At 37.9% G+C, this 27,615-nt stretch overlaps 1 protein-coding gene across 13 annotated transcripts in view; it reads right to left on the minus strand.

Moving 5' to 3' along the window:
- Positions 1 to 26,893, minus strand: part of ADGRL2 (adhesion G protein-coupled receptor L2) — a 189,913-nt gene extending 163,020 nt beyond the window's left edge. For 12 of the 13 annotated variants that reach the window (XM_041750517.1, XM_041750514.1, XM_041750516.1 and 9 more), the window contains exon 1: positions 26,769 to 26,893. The gene's annotated coding sequence lies outside the window, so the exon portion shown is untranslated. Of the gene's footprint in view, positions 1 to 25,383; positions 25,512 to 26,768 lie in introns of those variants that run through there. The other variant, XM_041750509.1, reaches the window with a different exon arrangement.
- Between the last annotated feature and the right edge of the window lie 722 nt (positions 26,894 to 27,615).

Consider the following 27,615-nt stretch of genomic DNA (forward strand, 5'->3'; position numbering starts at 1 on the left):
TTAATAAAAAAATATAGGTTATAAAAAGCTGAGAAAAACGGACTAGAAGCTTGAATTACTTGCCAAGACTCTCTTATTTAGTAAAAGACTAATGTATTTTGTAATACTTCAACAATTTTTAAAAATCCTCGATGCAGAAAACTTTTGAGGAAAACGTATCCCTTGTCACTAGGCCATATATAAAGAAAAGCAAAAAGCCACACTTAATAACTACCACTGATGATAACGAGTAAGTCTCCAAATCCCGTAAGCTAAAAATTATCAGTATTATTCCATTATGTTTGGGGAGATTAGAAGGAAGGGATTGTGTAGACTGATATCACAGAGCAGGGATCAGGAAACTTTTTCTATAAATGACCAAATGGTAAATATTTTAGGCTTTAAGGGACCCTCTAGTCTCTCCCATCATAGTCTGAAACCCACCACAGACAAGGCGTAAAAATGAATGAGCATGGCTGTGTGCCAACAAACTTTACTACAAAAATCAGGCAGCCAGCGAGCTATGGTTTGCCAACCCCAGCTATAGATGAACTGGCACAGGATGAAGATAACTAAATGCAGTTCAGTCAAGTAATAAAATGACCAATAACTATCAATGTCTGCCAAAATAATCAAACTAATTTTAGTCTGTTATTTTAAGAAATTAATTTAAATGTTAATGTAAAGGTAAATTAACCACGCTGGAATAAGAGAGATAAAGCAATGTTATACTGACCAAAACAAATTAGCGTTTCACCGTGTGTGTGTGTGTGTGTGTGTGTGTGTGTGTGTGTGTGTATGTGTGTAACAAAGCCATGGCGTCTGGGGAGAAACTCCAGAAAAGAAAATAAAGGACATTACCACAGTAACCTATCTTGCTCCTCTGTTTGGCAGGAGAGAATGTAAAACCAATCAAAACAGTAAGTAATGGAAGACTGAAAAGTAATGAGGTTTGGACAAGACCCCTGAGGTATTTGACCATTAGCATGATGGTTTCAAATAGCTGGTGGTAGAAGTGGCTTCAAACTCCTGAAATTTCTGTCACCACTGCTACTCACCCATATGAAATACTGGATATATCCCAGTTCCACACTGTATTCAACAGGAAACTGCTAAATTCTAATTTGCTGAATTTCTGCTAGAAAGCTAAAACTTCTACAAGGCTAAAATCACCAACCTTATTCCAAAAAATTATGAAGTCACAATAAACGTACACACTTCTTTTGGAACACGAGTATTTCTACAGCTTTCCAATTCCCTGCATCCAGATTCTCTCCAATCAAAATATTTTAAATGTTACTAATACAGTAAATATTTATTTTCTGCAATCTAATCTTTCCTAAAATTGAATAGTCATGCAATAGAACATATCATAAGAATAACATTTCCAAGCTACAATTAATAGGTATCACATTAAAATACATGAAGGCTAAACTTTTCTATCAATATTATATATAAGACAAAAGAGTGGAGAAGGTTACAAATTTTTAATAAGAGCATTATATTATGGTAGTAATAATCTAGGTGTTTTACTGGAAGTGAAGTGGATTACTGTAAATGAAATTTTAAAATGTCCTTTCCATTTTACAGATAACACAAAATGACTTTTTTTCATGTCTCTAGCGATAAGGATAAATTTGCCACACATTTAAATGGTGCCTTCACCCTTCCCACTCTGGCTCATGAATTAATAATTCAGTGACATTAATACAAGAAGATAAATGATAAAAAGGTTAAGGCGCATGGGCCAACCATACACACATACTTCTTTTAGCACAGTTAATACTTCTCTGCCAATTATAGCTAAAACTTTTTAACAGTTTTCAATAGCATTTTTACAATCTAACTAGCAGCTTATACACACACAATTTCACACAATTCAGGCTTAATAAATCTCCTGCTGGTACCAAACAATCATTCCAGGGGATTAAAGTGCAACATCTGTTAACATTAATAATGTTTTATATAGTCATATGTATTAAAGAAGCCTCTGCTCCATTATTAGTCTAAAAAAACCTCCTAGACCAATATACCGATTTAGCATGAATTACACATATATCCTTCAATTGGTGACTTACAACAACAAAGAAACACATTAGCATGAAATGGCAAAAGAAAAAAAAAACTGCATTCCCTGTGAAGTAACAGATTTTTCTGAACCAAACTTAACTAAATGTATTTGAGTGTGCATGCACAGATAAATACACACAAATGGAATTAGCTCTCAGTCTCTAACAGTTTCTAAAACCAAAAATCCTCGGTAGCATAACTCATTGTAAATTTCAATAAACCAATGCTCTGTAAATATAAAACGTACTTCAACGTAAGGTGGCACACATTCACTCACAGTTGATTTGATGCTCTCTGAAATGTCTTAATCCACTCTCACTGTTTTCATTCCCAGGGCCCAAACACCTTCTCTCTAAACACGCACAAAAACCTCAGAGGTGTGATTCCTTGCCCTCCATCAAGCGTTGTTAGCCTCCATTGGACTAATCTTCCCAATTTCAGTCTACAACATAAAAATGTGTAAAACTGGAAACAATCCCAGAGATCACTTCATCCATAAGGGAAAGAAAACGCTTGGGGTTGTGACTTGACAAAGGCAGATCGCAGGATTGCTGATTTTTAAATTTTCCGTAAGTACATATATTATCCGGCTGTAATTCAATTATCACAACAAATCTAGTATCTATCTCTATTTTAACAATAGGGAAATTACAACTGGGGGCTAAAGGAGGAGTGATAAATGGGAAGTTTAATAAAAAGTGGCAAAAAGCAAAACTAGGAACAGAACCCAAGTGTATCTAATTTCAAAAATACTTAATCTAAATGCTCTGCTTCTGCTAAATTTATTTGCTCAATAATTCTGAATAGGCTTTTTGAACTGATTTTTAGCAAAATACCCATATACAAAGCATTACTCTCCTTTTCACCTAAGGAAATGTATACAGATTTGCTACATTTAAAAACCATCTAAACCATAAAGCCAACCTGACCACCTCAAGGTGAAAAAAACCTCTCCTTCCACAAATTCCTATAGTCATCGTCTATCATTTGTATAGTAGGTGATCTTAGGGTAATCTTAGGACTCTAATTAGGCTTTTAAACTATTTTAAAAATCTCTTTTGTCCAAATTTCTCATATTTATCTTTCTTCAATGTAAGTCTCTTCAAACCAAATGAAATAGTTTCCAATATACATACTATGTTCAAGACACTGAGACTAGTACTGCAGGCAATATAATGATGCAGAAGATAAGGAAATGAGACAAAGCCACAAATAACTACAAATTAATTTAATGTAATTAAGTCCTTGCAGACCATAGCTTTCGCCCATTGCTTTGATGGAGTCCGATATGTAGCATAATATCCTGGTGATTAATACAGTAAATATACAATAAATTAAACAGGTTTCTGGAAATTATCATTTTTAATGGATTTTCCTTTTTTTAGCTAACATCTAAGCTTGAGAATGGCCATCATTTTTTATTTCCCGTTCTTCCTCGCTCTTTAAAAATTAGCAAGATTCAATCGTTGAACCATTGGAAGCTTACCCTCACCTCTGTACCTTTCCTGGCATACTTAAGATGTTCCTTCTGCCTGGAATCCCCTCTGCCACTTGTTCCTTGGCCAACTACTATGCTTTCCAATACTCAGTTTAGACCTATCACTGGACTATCTGACTCCCTCCTTCCCCTAAACCCTAACCACACACACCAAAAGAGCACTGCCATTTGTGTCCATAGTACAATGTGCTTTATCAGAAAGTATCCAAAGTATCATTTCAAATTATTGTGAGCTAGCTGAAAACAGAACCCATGGCTTTCACATCTATAATCTCTAAGCAGCCTTGCATAATGCTTGACAAACAGCACATAACAAATGTTTTTGACAGAAAGAATGGAAAATAGGAAAGAAAAGAGAAAGTTGTCAATGAATAAACCGAACTATACATGCAAAGTAAAGACCATGAATGGCAGAAAGGATAAAGAAAAGTAAATGGAACCAGAAATTAATGTGTAAAAGAAACATATTTTAAAAGTAGAAACAAATGTAAGATCTCCTAGAACAGGGATTTTCAAGGATTTTTCTTCCTACACAAGACTATTTTTAATTAAATGTTTAATTAAATATTGATAATGTCTATTTAAAAGACAAAATAAAAGTGTTTTTCAGAAAGCTTAATTTACCATTGTTTGGCATAAAAGATCTTATCATTTTTATCACTTATAGAAACCAAATAAAATAGAGCCTCCTCTTTATAAAAGTGAAGCAGGAAGGTCACAATTAATGGGGGAACTAAACCTATAGCTGAGCTCTAACCAAAACCAAACTCCAATAAAATCAGTCCCTTGATGGAGGTTTTTCTTTAAAATACTTGAAAATCAAAAAAATAAATAAATAAAAAATAATAAAAATAAAAAATAAAATAAAATAAAATAAAATAAAATAAAATACTTGAAAATCTGGGGTACCTGTGTGGTGCAGTCGGTTCGGCTAAGTGTCCGACTCTTGGTTTCAGCTCAGGTCATGATCTCAAGGTCCTGAGATGGAGCCCTGCGTCTGGCTCTGTGCTCAGCGCAGAGTCTACTTAAGACTCTCTCTCCTCCTCCCCCTGCCCCTCCCCATAACCTACCCCCACCCTTTGCTCTCTTTCTCTAATCTTTAAATAAAATAGAATATGGAAAATTTAATAGAATGTATTAAAACTATTTATAATTTTAAATATTTTAAATAATTTAAAACTATTTCAAATATAAGATAAGAAATTGTATGAAATTATGTTAAAAATGCCTGATAAATCTGCTTTCATATAATAATAAAACTGGGTAAGTTACAAAAAATTGACATTTATTTTCAAAGTACACTAAAAATACAAGAACATTTTTTTCTTGCAAAACGCTTTGACAAGGTAGGCTTCCACATTTACCCATTTGTCCACCAATATTTGGGATTTGGAGAAAATCTATTTCCATCAGTAAAGGTTCCCTTTTTTTTTTTTTTTCTGGTAAAAGTTCTCTTAAAAGTGGAAGTTTTTAAATAGACTACAACACAAGGGTACAACACACTTTTGTCACCATTCTGAACAAAGAGCAGAAAAATTAAAATCCACACCTCGTTTCTCCTCCAGAATTATGAGACTGACATGAGCGCTCCAATTCAATGTCAATTTGAGGGCTTACACCTCACCTCTAAGTGAAAAGACAAGTAAATTTCGCCATGGGAATTACATTTCAGCCTTACTATGCAATTAAGGTATCTGATGTTGCCTTAATAAAGCATGCAGCACTGTAGATTTTTTTGGTATTTATGTAATTTGCTGAGGCTGTTGAAAAACCACAGCGATTCCAAATCCTAACTTTCCACCCTTCCTCAGACCAGCATTTGCAATTTAATCGACTTTAATATACGAATCAAGCACTGATAATGAATCTAAGCCGCCTGTTTGCAGAAAGATATCTGAATATTAAATATGAAATTTAGCAGGTTTTAATAATTAGACTCTGTAAATTGTATAATATATATGTCTGTCCTAATTTGGGAAGATGCACTTCTCACATAATACTCATCAGACTAAAATACAAGAAATTCTTCTGGCATTTCACTAAATTAAAATCTTGAAACCCTACAGCTACAATGTGCAAATTTAGATTTTATTAATACTTTAAATCAAACCATAGTTATTATTCAGTTTCATATAATGCAATTTATACCAGTCTTCTGCTGAGGCACAATGAGATTTTAATCAGAATCTAGTGTTAGTCACTAGAAGACATTTTGGAAGGTAAACAACCACCACTCCCACCCCCCTCAAGAAAACTATCAGCTCACAGTTAAAAGATAAAAATAACCCACCCGTGATCTCCACTGAGGAAAGGAATTCTGGAGGAATGGCTCCTTACATACCAGAAAATGTTTCTAAAGCTAAGACTTAGGCTACCTTTGGGAAGCCTGGGTGGCTCAGCGGTTGAGCATCTGCCTTTAGCTCGGGGTGTGATCCCAGGGTCCCGGGATCAAGTCCCACATCGGGCTCCCTGCATGGAGCCTGCTTCTCCCTCTGCCTGTGTCTCTGCCTCTCTCTCTCTCTGTCTCTCATGAATAAATAAAATCTTAAAAAATATAGGTTACCCTTACTAAAACCTTATATGAGCTATTAAATGCTATTTTTTCATAGTTTACTAAATGCCTAGATGGTTACAACATGGATTTTTTTAAAGTATTTTGTCACAGTTTTACTCTATATATTTTACCTATGACCGTTAAAATGCCTTTTTAGATATTTCTATTATTTTTATGGCTTAGTTTGCCAACGAAAAAGCCAAAATTTGCACTACAGTATCAACACCCCCATTTAGCTCACCTCCCTTTATTTCACGTTGATTACCTTATGCAACTCTATCTTCATCACAACTGATCAATCAGCAGAAAAAAGAAGTCAGCCTTCATACCAGGACACAGTTCTGACAAGTAGCCTCTACTGACTTCCTCTTCCCTGTTAATATGTGGGAGGATCTTACTCTTTGTGATGATTTGGGGGCAGGGATTTTGAAACTGTGATTGTAGGTCAGAGAGAAGAGCTACAAAAAAAAAAAATCCTAGTTGCATGTTTTCATATGGTAAATTCAACCAGATAGCAGATTATAGTAAAATGAGGAAAATTATTGGTCTTTTTTTTTTTTTTTTTTTTACTTAATCACACAGTAAAAGTGGAAGCAGATGTTTTCAGGTGGATGGGTAGACATCAACATTTCTTGGTTTCAGTATCAGAACATCAATTTTGATAAAGGCAAATCAGGTCAATCACTGATGTATCACCTAAAGAAGATAGCATCACAAATAGAAAACCCTGAACAGAACTTAAAGGAGGAAGAGAAAAATCTCCCAACAAATAGGAGGAAAAAATAAAACAAATCCAGAGTGAAAATGGATGCCAAACAGGACCCACTTAAATATGTGACTAAGTTAATCGACATCAATAATGATGATAATACTAAGCATTTACTGAGAGCATCCCATGTATGAAGCTCTATTAAACTGAAAACTGCATCGCACAATTTTTCTCCATTTTATGGAAGTTAAGAATACTTTCAGATTACCATTGAAAAATCAGTATTAACTCTTATATTATTACCATTATTATTCTTATATCCATGAGAGCAATCTGAAATTGGTTAGGTTCTAGTCCAATTTTTTGTGATCTTTATTACCTTAATTGACAACTACTCAAGAAAATACATCGAGAACCTGCTCTGAGCTAAAAACTGATGATAGGTGCTGACAGGTGCTTCTGGTTGTTGGGTCAACCCATATAATTAACTAGCTATAAAACCTAAAAGTTATTGCTAGGTCTAAAGAATTGGAAAGCTATCGAGGAAATAATTTCATTATTCTTAATAATAATAAGATGTAGCTAGGAAATTTCCTAGGTACCGACAGAAAAAAATATGTAAGTTCATTGTAACAAAAAAAAAGCCACAATAAATTGTAATGAATAATACCTTTGAGGGCATAGAAACTCCTCGGCTTTCCAAAAGGGACAAGGCTTGTATCTAAGGAAACCTAAGAACATCATATTAGTTTGTGAAAGAGCTGTTAAGAATGTTAATAAATTGGTCCTCAACAAAGAGAATATCTCAATAGATCTAAATCATGACAAAAGTATTTTTTCACAAAATAAAAGATTTCTAACTAGATTTTAATAGCTCAATTTTAGAAGTCTTGATTACCTTAGAAGAAACTTCACACGAAATACAAATAAACAAACCAAAAACCTAAACCTTATAGCCTCAAATCCACATAATAAAAATTTTCACTCTAATCAGCACATCATCAAAGATGAATATCATTTAAAACATTTATAGGTATATACTCAAGAATATCTTTAAAAACATCTGTAAAGGAAGCAAAATTATTATTTTTTGACAAGTATCACATTAAAAATATGCATATCAATTTGAAGCAATTTTTTTGGACTGCTGGGATTTAGGCATGATGCATGTACCTTGAAGGATGGGCAGAAAAATGGGCTCATCCCTTCTCTTTGCTTTCAAGCAAGCTAATGGCAGGAATGAATGAAGTCTTGAACCTATGTCTGCTTCCTAGCTCTCCCTCCACCCGTACTCACTCAATTACCAAATTCTATCCCATCATTACAAAAGTTTTCCCATCTGTCTAGAGCCATTGCCTCACACCTGGACTGTCATCCACACCTTCTAACTAGGTTCTATTTCCTCCATTATTTCCCCGTTCTAGTTCATTACTTACACAATCTTGAGAGTTAGCAATTAAAAATACGACACGTTCTCAATCAAAAGTATAAACAGCTCTTTAGGGCCCAACTGTAAAGTCTAATTTTAGTGGAGTAGGCTCTTTATAATCATGCCCCACACATCTCATTTTCATCTCCTTCCATTTTCTGAGCGACTCCTATCTTCCATATATTCATGCTCCTGAAGATACCTTCTCTCTTCCTTCGTTTCCCAGTACCTTTACCCCTGAACCTGTCCGCCTTTCAAAAAGCCTGCATTGCTGATATCATCCTTGCCCTCAGGTCTACTTAAATGGAGTCTCTTTTTTTTCCATACTCCTCATTCTGAATTCATCCCACCTACCTATATTCCACACCCTTTCCTCTACACTCCATTCTAGCACGTCACTATAGTACGCCTTATATTACAATTATTTGTGGAAATATCTCTCATGGGATTATAAGTACCTCTTAGAGAGAGAGCAGTCCTTACACAGCAGTTTTCTAGACAGGGCCTTAATAAATGGCTGTTGATCCAAAATGAATAAAATTAAAGCTCAGAAGCTAGTGGATAACTAGATGAAATGCACTTATAGATGAAACTGTTTTTGTAAAGGATAAAACGATCAATATTGTAAAACACAGACTTCAAGACCAATTCAAGAAAATGTGTATTTTTTGGTCTGGCAATTTTGGCAAACTCGGTACTAGAAGTTCTCACATATTTAAAACCACATGTGCTGCCATAATAACCTCTGTGGCATTGCAAGAAACCAAAAAAAAAAAAAAAAAAATCTTGAAAGTGAAATCCAAAGCATTATAAATACTGTGAATTAAAGTAAATCCAAGTCCTCACCTATCATTTATACACATGCAACATTGTCCAGAATGACTGCTCTGAAATACAGAAGCATAATGTACTCGAAGAGAATGTACCCACATAGGAAATATCAGATTTTTCAAAAGATAATTTGAGTTTGACTTATTTTAATTGGGCTCTCAAGAGAATTCTTTTATATAGTAAGAAACCTCTACTACTGTGCATCTTAATACAATTTAATTTATCAAAAGTAAAAGTGAGAAGTAGGACAGTGGCAGTAATTTAATCGCTTAGGCCTGGTAATACCCTCTGGCCTTGAGAAAACTATAAATTGCACAACATAGAAGGGTGACAGAGCTGCCAAAAATTAAGATTTACTTCATCAAATTTACCTTTATAATCTTAGCTGTAGCCTATAAATGTCCCTATAAATGAAAAGTTGGCTGAAGGAGTTTTAATTAGACTAATACAGACTTGAATACAATTCCAAAGATGGAAAATCTGCCTTTCACTTAAACAACTAAATATACCAAATGCACCATATTCTGAAAGATAAAAATAAAAGAGCAATTTTCAATTTTTCAAAATTTGCAATAGTTACATATATTAAACCAAAAACTGTGCTATTCTAGACTTATATTCAATTCTTTATTTGTTGAGTAAAATGAATAAAACTCAAAGTCCACATAAAGGAAGCTCACTACTAAAAATAGGAAGCTTTTACTTTGAACTGAATTGTTGTGAAAATATTTTCCAATCTGCTCACAAGTCTTGTAATAAAAAAAATGGACTCAAATCCTACCTTTAAAACTGTTTCTTTTTTTTCTTTTCTTTTTTTTTAAAGCTGTTTCTATACCACCGTGACAGGTGATTTCAAAACATTTTAACCTGGATATTAAACACTTCAATGTCAACAATTTTTGATTATATGTTAAAATGATGTAAAATATTAAAGCTTTAATGAGTACTCGGCATGAAAAAGTCAATTTAATACGTAAAGAATTAATTTTCAAATAGATAAGCGGACCTTTAGAAATTCTGAATGGTATAGTTGTGATTCTGTCCAAAAGTTAACCTTTATAAGCAATGTTAGTGAAAATTACAACTATTTAGCCAAAATTACATATTGTTTCCTGGAATCTTTCCAAATATTTTTAATTTAACTTTCCAACTACTTGAACCACTCATATGTGTTATATATAGCTTCTTATCTAAATATTTACCTTATGCACGTTTGCCTAGACATTTCACGTTTAAATTTATTTATGCAATAAATATACTACCAAGAAATTAAAATAGTAAAATTACAAGGGAATCTAACTCTTAGGTTCTATCAAAGGGTAAGAAGAGAAAATTAATAGATATTTAGGTCTTAATGCAATAATTTTTAAGTTTAGAGAAGAGATGGAGCCTTAACTTCAGCCAAAAATGGGATCAAGACAATGCTGAATCCTTGTCCAAGAACATAAACATATGTTTGCCTTACCATATTTTGGATGAAGCAAATACAAATTAAAAAAACTAGGATGGCAGGCCAATCAAATGCATCAATTGCACTAGGTAGTTGCCTTTTTTATACACAAACTTTTTTCTTTTAAAATCATTTTAAGCATAACACGAGTTACAGAATGGTAAATTTTATACATTCTTCAAACTATCATTTAAGATGCTTCAATAAAAAATTTTCTGTATTTTGAGAAAAAAAAGAACACAAAGTTTTTATTTTGTAGATTGAAAAAATATGCAAGTATAAAAAAATCACTTATATATCTTAATGAATGATGGATTATCAGATCAAACATTAAAAAGAACATTTTACAAGAGTTAAATAATGCCAAACATGCAAGTATGGAAAACATCCTTTTTTAATTACGGAAGGCTCGATATATATTGTTATATGGAGACAATCTGAAGATCACCACCACAAAAAAACTTACACACTGATACTAATCATTAAATTTATACTTTGTTCTTTATCTGAGATCAAACAGCATGTTATCTGGGAAGTCAAATGAAAAAAAAAGTGACTTAATTTATTTTAAAAAAGAGAAAAAAGGTCCTCAGTCATCAATTCAGAAATGAACAGTATCAAATCATTAAAAAAGAAAACATTCCATCAGAGAAAATATGAAAAATATTATAAAGCAATATACAAAGCACTAAAGAAGTGTTCTTAAGCACAAAAACATCTGAGAATATCAATTGTATTAATACATAGGAGTGGCTGCTTTATTCTTCATAAAAAGACAAAATCAATTTTAATAAAGTAAGCTGACAAACTGAGCCTCTATTTTAGTTTATTTCAACTAAACGTTAACACTGTGATGATTTAATTGCAACCTTGTGGGTTATATTCTTGATTTTCCAGATTTAACAGGCAATATAGAGAATGGGGCTATTAGTGTATGTAATTGATAATATTCTCAATATTCTTCAAATACTTAAGCAATGGCTGTACTAAAGGATACTAAATTTAGTATTATTTTACAAAGTTCTTGCTCTGATTTTTTTAAGAACACTCTTAAGCTATTAAAAATCAATTCTAAATATTTTTTTAAAAGCCAATTGTGGAAAATGTGAATTCTTAGATACCTAAATGACTGAATAATAAATGCTTTTAAAAATATCTTTTCTCATGTAATGAAACAAATTAGAGGCTTCAGCCTGAAATGTCAGGGGAACTTATGCACTTAACATATCAGTAACACAATACAAGCAAATTAGTAAAAAAAAACAAGACAAAACAAAACAAATGGGAGGTGTGGGAAAGTGACTATGTTATTAAAATAGGTAAAGTATAAAAGTTGTTTGACCATGAAGTTCATTGTTAATTCTATGTTACCATAATTTGACAAAACATTTTATAAGCACTTAATCAACCCAAAATTCCTATAAAGAGGACAAAGGTAAAAAAGTGCTTTTAGAGTGTATTCTTAAATACCTTAATGTATTGCAGCCGTTATCGGAATTCCATGTAGCAAAGATCTAAAACAAAGATTTTCTTGAATGTAATTCAAATAATTTCAAAGGTCCAGGTACTTATTTTTGCATCTGCCAACAGCTATTACGGGCCAGTAATTACTACTAAGAGATAACAAAGCATCCCTTATGATGCTCTGACAAGTAATAAAATACTGGGCTAAGCTATTTCCTTGAACCTAAATTTTTATTTCAGGCCTCTGATATGAGTAATAGCAACTACTTTCTGCTTTGACTGGTATTTGGTCAAAACAAAAATGCCTTTCAAATCAATATTCTGACTTAAAGAGCATTGAATATAAACTAATTTTTAAAGAACATTACATAAAAATTCAATGAGTAAATGGCTTTTCTTTACCTTCTTCATTATAAATCTCAAAAAAGGCTATTTAAATTTTAAAATCATATTTTAGATTAAAGTATGAAAACCATACTTTAATATGATACAAGATTATCCACAAATAGAAAGCATCAATTTTTTTATTTTGAATTTCAGTTATTTCCTTAGGTGTTATGTTTATTTTTATATAAAGGTAATACAATCATGTTTAATTTATCGGAGGAAAAAATGTGATATCTTATAATTTATTCTTTTTAAAAATGAACAGAAATTTGATATTCTAAGATTTTAACACTTTCACACTCTTCATTGCAGCTTTGAATTAGCAATATCCTGTGAATGCCATAAAATCATATTACATAAAGTGTACATAATAAGTAGGCTTTTAAACCCTTGTTAGATTTCAATTTGATGAAATCTAGGTCTTTGAAAAATATAAAAGCAAAAAGAAACTAGTATCGTTTATCTATTGTTATAATTAAAATGAAGGCAGTAGTTTTTAAATTTTAAATTTAGTTTTTAAATTCTGGTAATAAAGCAATATAAAATGTTTTGTTTCCAACAGTTATTAAAACATGCAGATTTAATCCCAGGCTCTTCATATAAGGTATACATAAATTTTGAATAAATATTTTTTAGAGTATTTTACATGTTTTGTTAACTTCCATTTAAAATGTTAACCTGTTAAAATATTTGACTCTTGGTTCAAAGAGAAAAAAACATAGCAAGTTTTTTAACAGAAACCTCCATTTTTATAAAATGTATAATATAAAAGATTTCAAATCTGTATTCGTAACACCTACTACCTTTATCTCGAGAATTGTTTCTCATATTACAGTCTACTCATAATATAGTTTGTTTTTTAAAAGAGCCAATCTGCTCAAACAGATGCTGAAGCAATTTAATGTATACACATTTACTCAACATATATACAAATGAGCAGAGGATATTATATCAGAATTAATATTTTTTATTATTCATTCAATAACATTTGATAAAAATGTCTTTGATAACTCACAAAGAATGTCAGAGTTATTTTAAACTGAAAAGCCCTGCCAATTACCTTCTTTGTCACAAACGTCCCCAACCTAATACCAGTAACACTTTTACGATAATAACTTAATTAACTTGTCAATAAAACATTTTCTTTGCAATAGATTCAAATTTCACTACTTTAAAAACCACTCAGTAGTCTACCTTTCAATATAAGGCAAAACAAGTAGAACTTACCCTAGCTGTGCCTTTCCAATAACCTCACAGAAGTTATGCACTCTCTGACAGTTACTGTTCCTCACGTTCCAATTTTCCTGGAATGAATTCTCTAGTAACCCTTACCTCTCTGTGAAGGAGGTGTGATATTTGAGGGAAAAGGGTAATGAACTGTAATCTCAGATCCCATTTTCTGATGCCGATCATATTTAGCACTAACAATAAGAAACCTTTTTATCGTGTTATTTAAGACAATGAAGTTGGCAGTACAGGATGCCTATCAATAATTCTACGGAAAAAGGAGCCTTTGAATACTTTTGTAAAAACATACCATCATAATCCTATTGAAGTGTAATTGCTGTTGCTAATATTCTTACCCTGGTATGAAAATGCTCTGCATAAATGTAGCATAGACTTGTTAAGATAATACATGACCATGCTGAGAGGTTAATACTTATATAAAAGCCCATGCCAGTACCATAAATCTCTTTATTAGACAACAGTTTCCTTACTTAAAGGGTCATTCTGTGTAACAGTAACAATCTGACTTTTCACATTAGTAAAGCTTAGCTAATGAAATAATAAGTCTACGGCAATGAATTCCATTAAGAAACAAAGCCTCTTAAAATACAAAATAAATATTTTTATTTGTCATATCATTTCTTGGTAAAGTAAAGTAAAGAAATGAACTATTACATCTCTTTTCAAGGATGCATAAAAGGATAGCCTTTTTTTTTTCCAACAAGCAAATTCTGAAATAACATTTTTATACTAAAATGTAAAAATACAAATAAAAAAGTTCGTTTTTAGTATAATTTAAGATAATCTCGTATTCTTAAATTTCCTGACAGGCATATGAGGTGAAAAATTTTGCTCACTGAAAAGAACCAATTGCTCCTAAAGGCTTTTAACCCTTATCACCAGAACACCTGGTTGCAAAACTCTCAAGTATTTCTGACTATCTGGCTTATAATTTCTTAGAAATTAGCTGACACAGTGTTCGTAAATATAATTCCGTTTTTTAATTAAGTACTACCTATCTTGCCTGCATTCGTTTTTTTTCCAAGTTACTCATCAATTTTCTAAACCATTTAATATTAGATCTTTACTGATGGTTTCCCTGTTTTTAAGTGTCACTGCACTAATCGGTCCGTTATTAATCCAAAGTGATCATTTGTGTTTTAGAAAAGAGCATATGCAACTCATCTAATTTGACCTATTAATTAAATGTAGAGGAATGTAATTTACTACTTATTGTTCAGTCATCACTTTATGACATTTTACATAATCTGAAAAATTAAAAAAAAATCCGATCTCTCTTTTAACAATTATTAGATATTTAAACAAGACACAGTTCTACTGTCATCCAGAGCTTTGGCCAATCATAAAAATAGTTAGCATCTCAAAATGAATCTGATTCATTATCTTCAGTACCTTTCAAGTAATTTTTACTAATTAAGGAAAGGTAATAAGCACATCTGTAATCTGTGAATATAGGAAATGATAAATACTTGGGCATTTAGTATATTAAATTTCACTATAACGTGGCTAATCCCAAATGCTTTTTTTTTTCCTTAGAACAATTTTTCTCAAACAAAAATTAAAAATGTTTAAAAAACATAATTTTCAAAGAAGCAATATCAATTGATACTGCCTTGATTATTTTATCTCATATACAAGCTCCCTCTGCAGGTAATAACAAGGGTTAGCAAAAATATCTGAAACATGTAGACAGTTGCCTGGTAAAGATGCAGGTCACCATTGTATAAAAATACTATTATCTAGCGTCTCCTCCTTACCAATTATCTGATTAAAATAACTGCTTCTGAAAATTTGTGGTTCAACATGATTATTCTTGTCCTTCAGCCTGGGTAAGAATGCAGCTTGAACAGGCAAGATATACAAACTTTTCGAAGTCACCCAAGAGCCACTCTTACAAAGTGTATTTCAAGGAAAAGAAAACATTACCTTGCTTACACAGCACCAGCCTGAAATGACAGACCACCCCAAACAAAGCTGTTCAACCCGATTATCTGATGCATCTTCTGATCCCAAAGTAAACAACTGAAGGTGGTATTTTAGGATTGACTTACGGTGAAGGATAAAAGATAAATTTTAAATAAATGCAGAAACCACTACATTTTCTCCTTATTTAGAATAATTCTGAAACTTAAACCTGGAAGTATATATTTCTGAACAATAAATTTACTTTCATTCATTCAATATGAAAAGAAAAACTGATTTGATTTGCAAAATGCTCTTTACCCCTCCATCGTATCTTTTTCAGAATCTGTTTCAGATTTCTGTTTGCACACTCTCCTCTTCATCATATTCCTTTCTCCGAGTATACAGATATAAGGTACATCTCTGACAAAGGAGCAGGGGCAAAAAAGGCAAAGTTAAGAATGGTTTCATAGTCTTGGGGGCAATGTCTTACCGAAAATTATTACCGGACAGTTTGAGGTCACCCTGATTTTTCCCTTCAAACACGTATGCGCTACCTTATAACACATAAGCGGTGACTACAAATTTGAGGCATTCAATTTGACTTATCCATAAATGAAGTGACAGGCTTATAAAGTGGTTTTTTTTTAAACTAAGATCCTTATTAAATATTAAACATATGTAAATTAAGAGATATGCTCACTTTCATGCTAAACATACAAAAATATCAGTTAAATTTCTTTTCTATTTAAACAAAGAAAATAAGGTTAAGGGGAAAGGCATCTTGTAATAAGCCACGTTTGTAGTGAGTTTTCCACTTAAGGGAAAAATAAAATTTTTTTTCACTTATATTTTTAAATAGGCTATAGAGGTAAGTTTAAAACCAATGATAATAAGAAAAGTGACTTCCATCAGAGCTAAGGGAATCACAGCATTTGCAGCAGAAGAAAAGCAAAGGTGGGGGGAGACATCTCTATTACTTTTCTATAGACCTGTCCAGAAGGATCAATTAATATCCAAATACTCTCTTTCTAATGACATTCACGGAACTTTGAAAGGACGAAAACAGTTAAATGTCCTTAGTAAAAGTGAAATGTCTAGGCTATCAAAATTTTGGTATAGCTTTTATTTGTTGATGGATCTGAAGGAAAAGGAAATGCTTCAGAATTATGTCCATCGTTTTTAAAATGAAAAACAAGATAAAGTGTATCAATTCTTCATTTAATACATTAAGCCTTTGTCAAATTCTATAAAAATATTCACAATCACTGGAATACAAGTGTATAAGCTTACAATGTCACCCAAATGAATGTTTTCCTAAACTCTCTTGGACATTAACCACAGGAAGACCAGGAATTTTAAGAATTAAAACACACCATAAGCATCTCAAGATTAAGAACACAAAGATGAGTGGAGAAAATATTGTATAAAAACCTGTGTTCTGTAAGTTCTAATCAATACCCACAGTAATAACCAGTAAAAAAAAAAAAAAAAAAAGAAGAAGAAGAAAAGAAAAGAAAAAGGTAAGCTTTTAAGACAGAATAAAATTTCTGTAAGGAAAGTACCCATAGAATAAAGAAATGAGAATTCCAAATAGAAATACTTTGTTTCAAAGTAAAGACACAGGGAAAATCATTTTTGACATCATGTTTTAATGTAAATTGTAGGTGGGAACTGATTAAGTAAATATAACCTACATGAAACAAATATATCAACTGAAGGCCAGTTCTAAAATCTTGTAATGATTCCCTCATTATATGGAAAACTGCAGTCACAGTATTCTATTTTAAGAATAAATGATTAAAATTAGAATTTACTTTATAAACAAAATAGAACTCTCTTTTGCTTTCTTTATAGACACACTCCTTACTGTTCTCCACGAAAGAAAGCATTAGTAAGGTCACCTAGCCCACCGCAGCAGCCAACAACCATATATGACAATATTGGGGTTAGATTATTTCAATCATCTAAAACCAGGGCAATATCTGTTTGAGGTATAGGCTGATCTAAAAATACCTACAAAATGATGCAAAGCATGAGAGCTACAAGCACATTTCATGATTCAAAGGTAGTAGTAAGTACCTTTGAGAACAAAACACAGATTAAGTCATATCTTTCTGAAAATCAGTTTAAAAACAGGTATTTTCATATTTATTTTACATTTATACTTACATTTGCTGTAATTTTTAGCCAATAACTGTCATGAATATGGATATATACAAGGAAACAATGTAAGTTCCATGCTTATATATGTACACCTGTATATAGGAGTTATTTGATCAAGAAAGGAGTTAAAGAGTATTACCTAATAACTGAAAAAGCAAAATTTTTCCTTTTGAGGAACTTCTCATGCATTTTTCACTTCTACAATGGCTAAAGATTTTATTATTCATCTAGAAAAAGATACAGGGTTGTATCCGGTTTTGTCCTAGCAAAATAGTAAGCCTCTGAACTATTCTAAGTCTAAAGTTAACCATCTTTTCAACTTCTTATATCTCTCATGACCAAGAACTAACAGTTCGCTTTTATCTTTTGTTCTACTATCAGATTTATTAAAAATCGAAACAAAAAATCCATACATTTTTTAAGTCACTTAATACATCTTAAACAGAATTAAGATTTGGTTATTATTTTAATATCTTAACTTCTGTTTAATCTGTCAGCTTCTTAATATTTCTATTTTTATAAAAATATTGAATCTATCCTTATAATAGCCTCCCAAAGTTTTTTTCTCCTTTTTTTTAGCTTTAAGTAGGCTTCTTTTAAGGCAACTAATTTCAATACTGATATTCAGAGATTAAGGTGTAATCCCTGTGTGTGAATTTTAATGTTTATAACGTACTCTTTACAGATTGGAAAAATCAATGACAAGACCAACAGGGGCCTTTTTTGCTCAGCATAGGTTTGCTTGTCAGGTAGTGATTAATGCTGTGCTCTGTAGAGGGAGACATTACATCCGGGCTAAAACAGACCTAAATTTTACCCTCAGGCAGAAATCTGATTTAAACATCTCTATTTAAAGTGACATTTGTCCTCCCTTTTCAACTGGTTTCCCCAGAAATTCCAGGAAGTTGACTTCATGACCTAAAAACAGCCGGGTGGCTGTGAGCAGCAGTTGTGCCTCTTCTTGCACTTCGGTAAATCTGGGTGCCAGAATGAATCAAGGTGGTAATAAAACAGGTGCCCAGCTATCCGCTATGATGAATCCCATGCCACCTTACTGCTACAAGAATTTAAGACTTAAAATTCCTTTATCATTCTAGAGTCAGTAGTAAAAATTCCTAAAATGTGTTTTCTGTTGCTGATAATAACCTAGCTACCCATACTGATGGGCTAGATTTCTTTTGATGCCTAAAATTGCGTCTGCTATTTCACTACACTCCTCTGAAATATCAGCTGATAACAAATCCTAGAAATCCAGAAACTCAACGACAAAAAGCAAAATCTCTAAATCAAGTAAGAATATGCAAGTGGAAACAGTTGCTTGTACATAATGGAATAGCTTCCATAAAAACAAAAGCGGAAAACAAAAAGAAAAAGTTCCCATAACAAAGGTCACAAAGTAAACAAGATATATGCATATTAAAACAGAGGCCAATATCCTTACACTGTGAAACATGGTAGCTTTTGATATTATTAAGCAATTTAGACATTGCTGGCAAGTTCCTACTAACCAAGGTAATCTAATTTCTGTTGCTTTTCAACGTAAATTGATTTTTTTTTCTTTTAGCCGTTCTGGTAATTGAACAAATTTATACAACTGTGATGGGATTTTACTTACCACCACACAATGCATAAAATTCTCTATGAAGACAAACTATATTACTTCATAAAACTGCATTTTTGTTGTAATTAAACAAATTGTATTTAAACTTGCTCTCTGCTTCAAAGCAATCAATAGTATTTTGCTGTAAGCTGCACTTTACTTGCAGGTGTTAAGCGCTAGTTCCTTCACTCAATCTATCTTTTTAAGACAATTTTTATTGGCAATACATGGGAGGTTATTTTTTCCCAAGAAATTATTTTTTTTAAATTCATCACACAAAAATATTAGAAAGTATTTGCAAACTATTGCCTACAGTTAGTCCATCAGCTAAATGATGTAAAAAGATTTTTAAGTCTTTTGGTTGATTAAGACCTAGTATGACACAGAGGTCCACGTAAAAAAAAAAAAATGCCTACTTACATCAAAAGAGCAGTAAGAGATTTTCATTGTTTATAACATACACATAACAAAACCTATAAAGTCAAAATGCCACATTGACGTCCTGAATAAAATTTAGGAATTACAGACCTCCAGTTATATAGTTTCTCCTCTAAAAGTTATTCACACGTAGGTCAAGAAAAATGTCATCATTTTAGGACTAAAAAGTTTATATAGTTTCTCCTCTAAAAGTTATTCACACGTAGGTCAAGAAAAATGTCATCATTTTAGGACTAAATTCCCTAATTCCAATCATTAGCTATCTCTATGTTAAACAACCCATTTCTTAAGCATTTTTCTGAAAGCATCAAAAAAAAAAAAAAAATCACTACTTGACCAATCTTGAGTAGCAGAAAGATTTCAGAGAACAGTCTCAATTTTTCTGATAACATCAAGTCTAATTACAGTAATCGGGGTGATTAAATACTTTTCAACCTTTCAACCTTCAATCAAGAATTATTTGAAGAGATGAATATTTAGGTGGGGCTATAGACTAATTAGTGTTATGTAAGAGAGAAGTTAAAGCTATGATTTTAATCTATCTTTAAAATAGAAATGTTTTAATCTTTCTTGAAAATAGTTCCAAAGCAGTTATCTATTTACGTAACATGAACTAATATTTAAACAAATTACCTTAGGAACTGATCTGACCAAAAAACATAAACAGGAATTCAAGGCCTTTTCAGGTCTAGGAGCTAAAGTTGCTATTTGTAACACTTGATCAAAACCATCAATTTGCCAAACTGTTTATGTATTTTTGCAAATAACTTTATGAACCTTTCTTCATAATCATGTACTTTATTTCTAAAATTTACCAGTTTGAAAAGAATTCCACTTTAATTTTACATGTATATTTTCCACAGAAAAGCAGACAGATGTCAAATGTCTACCTCTCCTTCAAAAGTCAAAATCAGATACGGTGAACATGGAAGAGGCAAAGTGTATAGTCTTTGAGGAGCCTCTTTGTAAAAATAGCAATTCTGAAATCTTTAATCGCTGAATTCTTCCAATTTCGAAAACTGTATTTCATTCTTAATCTAAATACAGCTAATCTGTGCCCCTAAATATCAGCAATTGGGCTAGTAGTATGGATTCTTATTAAAATGAGAACAGATTTCTCTCAGGTAGGTACAGTGTGTGTAGCCCATATCTAAATTGCAATGCTCTCTTCATCCCATACTACATCTGTCAATAAACTAAGTGTGATTTCAGTATTTATTCGCAAAAGTTAGGTCAAATAAATATTTTGATAGAAAAGACAGCAATAACATTTTATCACTAAGGTGTACAGATTTCCAGTTACCTCTTGACCTTCCCAACTTCTCAATCTTAGCTCACATATTCCTATGTTACTTAAGACATTAAAATATTGTTTTAGATTTTTTAATAAAACACAGAAAGCTTCAATAATGATCAAATAAAGACCTAACCTTAAGTAAACCTCAATTTTAGAGCTCTCCTCTTGCTTATTTTTAAGAAAGGAAACGCCCAGAAGCTTGGTGTTAACGTTTCTGCTGATTGTGAAAATTGCAGCAATAAAAACTCCAACTGCTTGTCTTAAATTAAGACTTGTACTACTACTCCATGTGAGATCTGTATATTTAATATTAGTTTTTATAACATGTGGAAGTTTTGTTGTCTGCTTTGATGTTAGTCTATTAATAACGCGGAGTCAGATGCCTGAAAAAATCATATTTATTTGAAATTCTCAAGTCCAAACCAGAAGTAATTGGTTTGTTCTACCCCATATGACTTAATATTCTGATTTCTACCAACTACCTGCTCCCAGAGCTATCTGCATTTCTAAATTCATTTTCTGTTGCCAACACATAGTAACCCACAATGATTGAAAATGGCAGCTGAAGTGCTTCTACAACACATTAATTTTTCTCTAAGTAGTCCAATTTTGTCATTGAAATGTTGAAAAATCTTTTCACTGCATTTTACACCTTCAGAGATTGGCTGAATTCAGGATCACCATCACATAAAATGAAGAGCAATGTTGTCAAGACAATTTTTAGATTATCACTAATAGCTCTAAAGGATAATGTTTTCTTTATGGCACTCCGCATTCAAAGCAGACTAGTTAACAGCAACTTAAGTGCAATAATGGCAATTACATCAATATGGACATTTTTACCTCAAAAGTACTTCTTAGACAACTGAAGGGACCAGATACATAAACTATCATAAAATGATTTCAAGAGAATGATATACAATTTGAATGCCACTAAAAAAAAAAAAAAAAAAAAAAAAAAAAAAAAAAAAAAAAAAAAAAAAAAAAACTTCTCTTAATCTGAATAAAGTATCTTATTAAACTAAAAACTAAAAATGTTAGGCAACTGATGTAATGATAACTTTCCCTCCAAAAGTGTTGGTTACAGTTAATTTTCAGTATTAGAATAAAAACAAGCAGTTCCGAACTTTAATTAAAGAAAAAAAAAATCCTTCTCCAATGAGAGAGTATAAATTCACGTTCAAAATCAACTAACCATCCAAGGTAAAACTATGGAAAATATGGGCTTCAAAACCTTTTCTGAGGTTCATTTTTATCTTAAAACTACGCTTTAGGAACTCTTAAGCTAAATAAATAAAACCAACACTTCCCTAGAAGTTGATGAACAAAGTTCTCCCTTGACCCATCTGCTTGCCATAAAAATGACCCAAATGACCCAAGTACTTGTCCTTGTTTCTTCACTCATGGATATTGATTTAAGAAATTCAAAGAACGTATCTCTCTGCAAATGTAAAAAAAAAAAAAAAAAAAAAAAAAAAAAAAAGATTAACAAATATGCTATACATCTGAGGAAAAATAAACCAACTGTAAGGTGAATTCTCCAGATTACAGCGTTTGATAAAATAGAAAACTTTTGAGACAAAACAGCAAATATGCAAAAAGAATCACTACTAACTAGAATGCACAAATAACCTATCACCTAGAACTCTTTTTCAAATTTACACTTGCACAAGTTGCATTAACAAGTTCATGCTGAGTTTTTAATATTCAAACCCTCCATTGATTTTCCCCTTTAATTTAGCAAGTGTATTAAAAATAAGTTTCCTCGGTGTAAGAATGAGTATCTCTTCATCACAAGATTTCTATTGTTTTATAGACTAATTAAAAGGCTTTCTTTCCCATTTTACTAATATAACAAAGTGTAGGCCCTAGGAAAGTATTAAGTTAGAAGGAAAAGCTTTCTCACTCTCTTCCACTGAAGGGACCCCAAAAGACAGGCAACAGTGACTATCATAAAATAAAAGGTCACCCTTTTTCTAGGAACAAACCATTTATCAATAGAAAATAATCGTCTTGCCATTTGCAAGGGGCTCCACAGCAAGAGACAATGTTTTTCGCTCACATAATTACAAAACAGTGAAAGTTCAGAAACACAGCCTGAATCCACCTCCCCATTTTTACCCTTTACAATTCTCATTGCCCTTTGGGCCTCTGCTTGGAAGCAAATGGGAGACAGGCTGAAGTTTTCTCAATTGAGCTGAAGCTAAGAAACCTTTGATATGCTAATAGTCCCCTTCAAACGGTAAGAATTCACACTTGCATTAATTCAAACAATTTGTGCAGAATGATGTGAAATGGCACCTCTTTTAGAGGCAAGCAACAAAAGGAGAGATTCGGAATGTCTGAAGGAACTAAACAACAGAACATTTGTTCTGCAGTCTTCTCTCTATCATGCATAAATTTCCTGGAGGGTGGAGGGAGGGACAAGGAAAAGTTCCAGGGCACACCTGAACAGAAGCAGACTCTTCACACGTAGGGTTTTGCAAAGGTTCTAAACCTGCTAAATCGAGTGACAAAGTTACCTTTGACTTAGGTCAAGAGTCAGAAGGACTCGGAGTGCTGCTAAAGGCGCTGACACACAGCACCCAAGGTTTTGGGCGGTGGATCCCGTGGCACCCTCCCCTGACTGCCCATCTTTTAAGGTCGGCCCAAGATCAAACTTGCTTTACGAAGAGACATCCCAACAGGCAGGTATGCACCAAACGGATGTGACTTTTCTTCCTTGTGCAACTCGAGCTGAGCCAAGAGCAAACTCGGTGGGGCCCGTTCCAGACACACACAGTGACAGGGAAATGAATGAAGCCACAGCGTCGGGTAAACGTGCGCCTCTGGACGGGGGGAGCCCTTGCAGGTCGTCCTGCAGCGGCTGCAGCAGAAACCGTAAGACCGGGGCGGGGGCGGGGAGCGCGGGGAGCGGCGGGGAGCGCGGGGAGCGGCGGGGAGCGAGGGGAGCGGCGGGGAGCGGCGGGGAGCGCGGGGAGCGGCGGGCCCCCGAGCCCGGCCTTTGTAACGGGAACCATATGGTCGGTGGCTGCGGCTCCGCGCTCCCAGGCTGCCTGGAGGAGCTGCTAAGCAGCCTGACACCTTTCAAGAAACAGGAGGAAAACATTTCCTCGGTCTGAATCCGAGACAACACCGTGTTTGCATCAGGAAGAGCGGAATGAGAGAGCCCGGGAAGGGGGGAAAAGAGGAGAAGGAGGGGGGGGAGGGGGAGGAGTCCGCAGAAGACCAGCGAAGAAAACGGACCGCACGACCTGTCCCTCCAACGATGCTTTAAGAGGATGGAAGGAACCGAGCATCAAAAGAAATAAAATTTAAAAAATAAAAATAAAGAACATACGTTCCTGAGCCTCCGGAGCAGCGACACTTTGTGCACAAAGTCCAGCCCGCAGCGCTTCCCCCAGCCCCAGCCCCAGCCCCGCGGTCGGACGCGAGGAGCAAACTTTCCGGACCCCAAGCGAGGGAGCCCTGCAGGCGCGCACCCCGCGGCTCGGTCCCCGCCGGAGGGTCGGGGCGCCCCAGCCAATCACGGAGCCCACGCTCGGCGGGCCCGGGGGGTGGGGACCGGGAGGGGACGGGGTGGGGATGGGGGCGCCCCTCTCCCCGCGCCCCTCCCACGCCTCCCCCCGCAGCCCCCCCACGCACCCCCCGGTGCATCCGCGCCCGGCACCCCCATCCGACAAACCGGGCTCCCCGAGGGCCCCAGCCCCGCAGCCGCCCCAGGAGCCCACGGCCGGGAACTTCTCCCGCAGGCCCAGCGCGGCCCGCTGCTGCCCTCTCACTGCGGGTCCGGGAGTCTCTGCGCCCCCCGCCCCGCCCCGCGGGGCCCCCCTAATCGTTGCCAGCCCCCGCGCCGGCCTGGCCACATCTGGCTGCGCTTTGCTGTCATCCTCGCCTCCCCACACCACCGACCCTCCGACCGGAGGAAACCAGGGCCCGCAACACCCCCCCGCCCCCGGAGCTGGCGCCCGGCCTCCCCGCTCCACTCACAGCCCGGGACGGGTCTGCGGCCGCGGCGCGGGGGCGCGGGGGCGGGGGCGGGGGCGCGGGCTCCGCACCCCGAGGCCCCCTCCCGGGACGGGCTGCAGAAAGGGCGAGCGGCCCCCCCGACCCGGGCTTCCCGAAACCCCCAAAGGCAGAGCCCACGGTCAGTGCCCCACGCCCCCCGCACGCAGCGCCCCGAGCACAGGCAGGGCCGGCGGCTGGACGGGGCCGGCGGGAGGCGCGCGGGGCCCGGGGCGCACCGGCAGCCGAGCCCCGGCGGCTGGGCCCGCGGCGCCCCCGCACCCCCAGCGGCCACCCCCGGGCGGGAGGCGCGGCGCAAACAGGTCCCCGGGGCCCGGCACGGAGGCGGCTCTTACCTCGGTCTGCGAGCGCGCCCCGGGGGCGGGCCGAGCGCGCGGGGGCCGCGCGGGGCGAGGAGCGCGGGGCAGCGGCGACCCCGGCCGGGGAGGGCCGAGGCCGGCCGCGCGGTGCGCACGGGAGGCGGCGCCGCGGCTCGCCGGCCGGACACGGCGCGTCCTCCTGCTCGGCCGCCGCCGCCGCCGCCTCCTGCAGCCACGCAGCCAGCGCCGGGCGGCTCCGGGGCTTAGGTCAGCATTGTCCCGCCGTGTCCCGCACGCCGCTCGGCGCCCGGGCTCCTGGACGCGCGCAGCCCCGGACCGCTCGCTCCCCGAGAAGAAAGCAAAAAAAAAAAAGAAAAAAAATTGGGAATCAGAGTGCAAGGGGTGGCGGAGGTTTAAAAAAAAAAAAAAAAAAAGCAGCGGCGGCAGCGGCAGCGGCGGCCCGGCAGAGCGCGCAGACTTGGGGAGTCCCCTCGGAGCGGCCGCCGCGGGCGGGGCGGGGCGGGCAGACGCCGGCGGCGCGAGGCCAACCCCGTCCGGCCGGGGAGCGACTCAGCCCGCGGTCCGCGCCGACCCTGCGGCCTCGGGGCGCGCGGCGGCGGCGGCGGCGGCCGGTCCTCGCATGTCGGGGCTCCGGGCTCCGGGCCGGGGAGGCAGGGCGTGCACGGAAGAGCCCCGCCACGCACGGCCGCGGACGGAGCGGCCCCCACGGCCCCGCGGAATCCTCGGGCAGGCTCCCGCTCGCGCGCCGGCACCTCCGCGAGTGTGTGTGCGAGCCCGAGAGGGAGAGGGAGAGGGAGAGCGAGAGGGAGAGCGAGAGGGAGAGCGAGAGGGAGCCGGGGCAGCGCGAAGTCCTGACACGGACTCTCGGCGAGGTCTGAACTGGAGTCACCTCCAGCCGCCGCCGCCGCCGCCGCCGCCTCCTCCCCACTCCCCCGCCCCCCCCGCCCCGAGTCCGACTCATCCTGCAAACATATTCGCGTGCACGGCGGCGAAGGACACATCTCCTTCTCCCTCCCGGTTTTTGGGGTGGTTTTTTTTTTTTTTGCTTTTTTTTTTTTTTTTTTTTTTTTTTCCCCGGCGACGGGAGCTCCGGCAAAGTCAGAAAGAAAGACCCTCCAGGCAGCCAAGTCCAAAACGTGGAGCAGACCGTCCCCACGGTCCTCGGCGCCCCAGGGCCACGGGCCGCGGCACCCGAGCGGCGGCGGCGGCACTTACGGGCTCCCGCGTCCGAGCAGCCGAGCAGCCGCGCCGCCGCCCGAGGTCGGGGCGGCTGCAGGGCGGTCCGGGCTGCGGCGGCGGCGGCGGCCTGCGGCGGCGGGCGCCCCTCCCCCCGCCCCCTCCCCGCGGGGCCCCGGGGCCCGGCCTCCCCGCGCCCCGCGCCCCCGCCCCGCTGCACTCACTGCGCGCCCGCCGCTCCGCGCGCTCCCCGTGCTGTCCGCGCACACACGCACTTCAAAGAACATTTATTTCATTTCTGGAGCGGGGTGCGGGGTGCCGGGGGGGGGGCGGCCGAGCGCGGCGCCCGGGCCTCGGAGGGGGGCGCCCTCCCCGCTCCTCCGCGCTCCCTCCGCGCCCCGGGACCGGCGCCCGCGCTGCGTCCGGGACCCGCCCGGTCTCCAGGTTTTCTCTTTCCTCCGCGCCGCGAGCCCGGGGACTCGAAACTTTTGGTGCGCGCAGCCCCTTTGTGTGCGGCCCCGGCGGCGAGCAGGGGGCCCGGGGGGCGGGGGGGCGAGCCGGGGGCGCTCGGGCCCCGCGCCCGGGATGCCCGACCCTGCCCGCGCGCCCCGTCCCCGCAGTCACGGCTTAAAAAAAGCAAAAAAAGAAAATTGCGGCGACTCCGGCTTTGTAGTTCCAGGGACCTCGCCAAACTTTGACTTTATCGACTCTTGTTTCGCAAGAGCGTTTCTGTTTGTTTTTTGATTAAACCCAGCAGGGTGAGCAGGGGAAGGAAGGAGACTGCGAGGCTGTCCGCTCGCACGCGCCTTCGTCGTGCTGTTGGGTCGGTTTCCCTCGTTTCCTTGCATTGAAAGCGCTTTTGCTCCGGTCCGGTGGCCGCGCTGCCCGGGCACCTCCCTGCGGGTCGTGTCCGCGCCGGGTGCACCCGAGCTGGGGGGAGCAGACGGCACCGGGCACGTCCCGCTGGAAGCCTGTTTTATTTATTTTTTATTTATTTATTTTTTTTTTTGGAAGCCTGTTTTAAAGCCAGCTTCGGTGCCCTCTGCAAACGAGGAGGATCAGAAGTGCAGA

The sequence above is a fragment of the Vulpes lagopus genome, chromosome 3 (assembly GCF_018345385.1).
Source record: "Vulpes lagopus strain Blue_001 chromosome 3, ASM1834538v1, whole genome shotgun sequence".
NCBI classification, from domain to species: domain Eukaryota; kingdom Metazoa; phylum Chordata; class Mammalia; order Carnivora; family Canidae; genus Vulpes; species Vulpes lagopus.